We start from the raw sequence: 6007 nt of genomic DNA on the forward strand, positions 1-6007 counted from the left end.
TTTGAGCGTAACACCCCCAATTGTTACCTGAGATACTCCTCCATCAGGACGAGAGGCCAGAGGAGCCAGAGGAATCCAACCCCCTATTACCATTGTTGATTTGATGGAAAGACAATAAGTTCTTGCTAAGGCTCAGACAGACATGGCTACAACTCAGAAAGACGTATTTACTTTCCTCAAGACACTAACGGAGCGACTACCACAGGAACCACGTCAAACCCAAATGGAGCCAATAAGGAGTACTTTTAATACTCCCGACAAGCACCTCATCAGGGCGCGCTTTTATAGATGAAGAGGCTCGTTTTGCTCCTGGACATTCATTGAAAAAAAATCAGCCATCCAATTTCATCACACGTGAGGATTTGGAAGGACTTCTCCAAAATCGAAGCAAAGAAAACCCGGTAGACCTGCACTAGCACCAACCTCCTTATCCTCCTGATGTGCAAAGAGTTCCTCTCCTGGGAGGATACTCTTCTCCTCAATTTTCCCTTTATGACGGGACCGGTAATGATCGTGAACACATCTCTCATTTTCTGGAATCCTTAGGAGAACACGAATATAACCATGTCCTCCACCTGAAAGATTTTTCAAAGTCTCTTACCGGAAGGGCGTACACCTGGTACAACAACATTGCGCCAAACATCATATCCAACTGGTGTGAGATGGTTGCCGTTTTCTACAAGAAATATTTCTTCGTGTCTGAGCAAATTACTTTTTCAGACTTGGGAAGAATGTTTCAACGAAACAATGAACATCCAAATGATTTTCTTAAGAGATTCAGAATTGAGGAACTGGATTGTCATGATCCAAATGTAACTGAACACCAATTGGTAGAGTCATGCATTAACGGTATGGTGCCCATCTATCGCGCTTTACTGGAGAACCTGCGTTTCCAAACATTCTCTGAACTTCATGAAGCTGATAAGGGTTCAGCCACAACAGTATCGGCATTGTTGGAAAGGACCAAACCCGCCAGAAATGAAGATGCATGCGAAACTCGAGGAAGCAGACGTCCCATCAACAAATAATATAATACTGGACCCTCTATAAGTGTAGTGGGTGAAGGAGGAAAGAGAAAAGCTCCAGCAGCGGAACAACAACCCAAACGTGTGGCACCAGCGCATCAGACGGCTTCACCCCGGAAGGCCGCGGCTAAGACTCCTGCGCCAACTACAAGAAACTGGAGAGGCTGCTCCAAGCTTCCCGATCGAGGAAGTAATTGAACTCCTTGAAGCATGGATTCAAGATGATGCCATTAAACTACCTCCTATTAGGCACCCACCAACTGGGGAAGAAATGGCAAATCCCAAATATTGTCGTTACCACAGGTTCGTCAATCATCCAACCAATGAATGCAACAAATTGAAGTGCATTTTCAAAGAAAAGGTAGATGCAGGAGAACTTAAACTAGGCACTGAGGGAGTTCACAGAGACCCTCTTCCAGTCAGAAGTTGAATGCTTTCTAGGGACTCTGCCCACAAAACAGTGCAATCCATGATGGAGAGTGTATGTGAAATTCTCTATTTCTCCAAGGCGCAACGTCAGGACATATTTGCAGCTCTCAATCGTGTTGTTTCAGGTAAGCGTTTGTTTTCAGTTGGAGAAGCCACTCCCAAATCCCAACCTCTCTTAGAAGACACTGCTGGTAAATGCAACTGGGGACTGCTGACACCTGCCCACCTAAAGGGTGTCGAGTACGAAAGCACGCTGATTGACGCGTCCTGTGACTTCAACATTGAGAGCCGCATGAATTTTAAAGCAGGAAGCTATTTACTGCCCAACTATGATCAAAAACCCAGAAGGAGAATCGAAAAATGCTCACGGGTACATTAATATCGAAATCAAGGTAGGAGATGCTCTAACACACTACAAATTTCATATTGTTAAAGAATGCCCAAATTATGATATGGTTCTGGGGCGCTCGTGGGTGCATAACAACAAAGCAAAGCTAGGAGTATGTCCCTTGCCAGTGTCTATACCTGAAAGGATTACCAACAAGCCATCCAACCCTGAAGATTATTTGTTGCCGTATCAACAGCTCGCCAATGTGACGCAACTACCTGGAAAGATCCCGGCGACGTTCGTCCATAGATTCCGAACACAAGTAAGTCTTATGGAACAACCCTTTCTGCAACCAGTCACTCCTATTTTCATCAAGGCCTGGGGACTCGATCCGATCATCAACCCGACTGTCACTAAGAGATGTGAATGGGATGCTGGGGCTTTCAAATATTTTATCAAAAGTTTAGAAGCTGTCTCAGATAAGGAACATAAGAATCAAGTAGCTGTGCAACGCCCAAACCCGTTTCAAGTTGGAGATATGGTAGTGAGAGTTGCTGCTCATCCTGCTCCGTCCGACTCTGCAAAAGGGAAAGACGAGCCATACCTAGTGGAAGAAGTTATTTTGGAAGGTTACTGCAAGCTCATCAATGCTGACAAGCTAGAAGGCGTAGTAATACACGCCCGGTGGGTCAAATCGTTCAATACCTAAGATGTCGTGCCGCCCGTTCATCCAAAATTCCTTTTAGTGTTTCCTTTAGCAATTTTCCCTTTTCATGCAATATTTGTAATTCCTCCAAAATGATTGCACTGATTGCATTCATAATTAGGGATTCATTTATCAGTTAATCAAAACATCATTTCCTTTAAAATATTTTTTTTTACTCCTGAATCATCTCAAGGAAAAGTCTCGAGTAAACCAAAACCCTCACAAAATCATTACCCATTGATTTGAAACCATAAAAAATCAAACCATGTAAGAGATATCTCATATCTTTCAAAAAAAAAAAAACAACGAAGAGGGGAATATGTAAAGGAAAAAAAAGCACAAGATCATCAAGCAGCGAAACATTCTTTCTGGAGTAAGCATCTTTCGCAGAGCAACAGGCTTCAACCTTCGCCTAACGAGATCCCTGGAAGAAGTTTTGTTGTCTGCAATTTTCCGGATTTTGGGAATCCCCTTCATGGAACCAAGAAGCAGCGAATTTGAAGTTAGCGCACATGACACTCCCGGGTTGCAACTACTTCTTTAGAAACGGCGCGTCGAATCACATTACACGCACCATTAATTGGAGATGAAGCCTCCTCACTTGACAAGCAATGCGTCCATGCTTTTACATACCTGGATTTTGGATTTCTTAGTTTGTGGAAACGCGCCCATGCTTCTACATACCTAGACGGCACGCCACAAATATTCAAGAAGCATGTAGTCTGCACCGGGGATTATCAAACGAAGAACGGGAAGGACCCAAATTTTGTGATCAAGGTATTAAGCGTGGTCCTACCGTAACCCTACCGAAGAACGCTACAAGATATTGCGAAATTTTTAAAGGATTTGGATTTCTTAGTCGGGAGGTTTCATTCATTCATTCAACTGGAAATATAAAACCCTCAAAGCAACACGAATTAATGATTATATTTGATGAATCCCTGGCTCCAGCCGCATGCAACAGGAACTACTAAATGACAAAGGAGCAAACGCAAGCTACAAAAAAGATACTCATCTATAAAACGAAATAACAAAGTGGGAAATCTAATTATCAGCATCAACACAGGGATCAACGGTGCCTTCCCTGGAGTTCTCTTTGGAAGTTGTTTCGACATCTCCTTCATAAGCCGCTTCTACATCCTCTCCAGAAGACGCCTCAACATCCTCTCTAAAAGCCGCTTCAACATCTCCCTTGGAAGCTCCACCAACATCCACTTCGGAAGCCATTTTAACATCTCCTCCAGAGGCCGGTACTATATGCTCTTCTGCCTCGACATCCTTTTCAAAAACTGCCCCAACATCCTTCTGAAGATTTTGAAGATGTTCTGGTTCATCCACGTCAGAATCGAGAATTATAACGCCGTTATGGATAGAGTAATCCTGTTTATCCCCACCTGGAGGATGCTTATGCTCAATCCTTCGTCGCTTTAGCCGAGCCGCGAATCTTTCAACCCTAGCACTTGTTGGTTGGGATGCTTCATCTCGCCTCCACTTTTCTTCCATGCTAACCGAAGCCAGGAAAGCTTGAACACGCTCTCGAACGATACCCAAATGTGCGAGAGGCATACCCTGTATAACTCGACCAATTTCACGAAACGGAGGATCTATTTAGCTAATACCTCCTCGAATGCGGTAACCCTGGGTTTGTCGACTTCAAAACTCTTTTCCGGAGAATCAGAAGAATAATCATCACCAGGAGTTCCCTTCAAATACTGCAGAAAAGCGTTATGGTTATATCAACAATCGACGTAGTTAAAAAAAAATCTACAAGAGAATATGAAGCAACACCTGGAAAGAAGATGAGCAAATTGGTAAGATCCGGGAAAAGAAAATACTTTCTACTTGCTGTGTATAAAGGCTTTAGATGCGGTATATCAATCGATTAGATGCTTATCTACTTAGGGACAATTGACATATGCTAGGAGGACGATCACCGCGTGCTTGGATACTTCATTAAACGTGTCTTTCTCAAAGACCGAGCCGACCTCTATCCCGTTGACATATGTTTGCCTCGCCTCATAAGTTTTATCTTTATTTGTCATCATCTATTGCTTACCCCGCAACAATATCACTGTTACGTACTAAGAAGGGGCCTTAATGTTGATGGTGGTTTTCGGTTCAGAGATAAAATTGTAAAACTCTGTATTTAATGTGCCGTCATTCTGCAAAGAGACGGATCCACTTAAAAGTGATGAGTGCCCACGCCTCTTTACTTACACACGTATTGAGAAATTCAGTATATTTATATGAAATTTATCTAGAATGGTGCATGTAGCAACAATCCCAAATATTCTATAAATTTTAACCTCTCGCCTGCATTATTCATGAATGTATGGATTATTGAGTATTTTCATATGCTATGTTCCCCGGCTGAACTCTTAATATTGATATGACATGACAATTAGTGTTCACTCGCAGCTGAGTAACATGAATTTCCCGAAGTATCAAGATTAAGGTCTGCATGAAAGTACTCAGTCAGAAGACGCGCTGGCTGCTTTATGAGAATAAAATTAAGAATTTTGTGTCAACACACAAAATTCACCGAATTTGACCAATTTTGTGACAACTTGCAAAATTCAAATTTTAACCTAATTTGCGAAAATTAGGTTTTTTGCGCCCTGCGCAATATCTCGAACCCTATTGGTCGAAACTAAACCTAGGAAAGCTATGAAATTAATCCATCATGAAGCTAGTAGGAGCAAGATTCTACTAAAAAGCAGAAAACAAACTGAACCTAAGCAACAAAGGGAGGCGAGGCCACGCCATTTGGCCGACCGATCTGCTCCAGCAGGCGCCGACCGTGGCCGGTCGGCCACGCTCCATGTTGCCTCTTGCCGGACCCCTTTCCCATTGACCAATTAGATCGCTTTAAATGTGCCACACACACTTTTAATAAAGTTGGAAGTTGGTTGGTCGACACGCCTAATTCCTTAAGGAATTTAATATAGGATGCCTATGTCAGTCTTAAACTAATCACGACCGTACGTTTTGGCTGACTGATTTATCAAGCATAACCGCTCCCTAACGCGACCGGATAAGCATCACCAGGCATACTGGTGATCCCACTAACGCCTTGGCCAATCGGAATCCTTCCAGATCGCCAACAAAGCCACTAAATGATTGCCCAAAGATAATTGGCCACGCGACTTACAAAACCTTAACTTCTATTAAGCAGTGTTACATTGCTGCCGTAAAACGATCTCGGCCGTCCAACTTCGCCAGCCGAATTGATCGGCCTAGATTCAATTCCGATCGACGGACAAGGCTCGGATACACTCACTAGCGACCAGGCTATAACGCTGGCTGGTCAAATGATCCACGGCACACCGCCAACACCAAAAACCGTTGGCCCAAAATGGGTTAGCCACACAGCTTTCAAAACCTAAATTGACTGAACGACAGCTATTAATTGATGCAAATCATCTCGACCGCCCAACTTTGCTAGACGAATCGTCCGACCTAACTCCTACTCTAGGCGTTCAATAAGATGTTGCCATGATCACTGGCCACCCCTCTTCC

Source organism: Papaver somniferum, chromosome 3 (genome assembly GCF_003573695.1).
Source record: "Papaver somniferum cultivar HN1 chromosome 3, ASM357369v1, whole genome shotgun sequence".
NCBI lineage: Eukaryota > Viridiplantae > Streptophyta > Magnoliopsida > Ranunculales > Papaveraceae > Papaver > Papaver somniferum.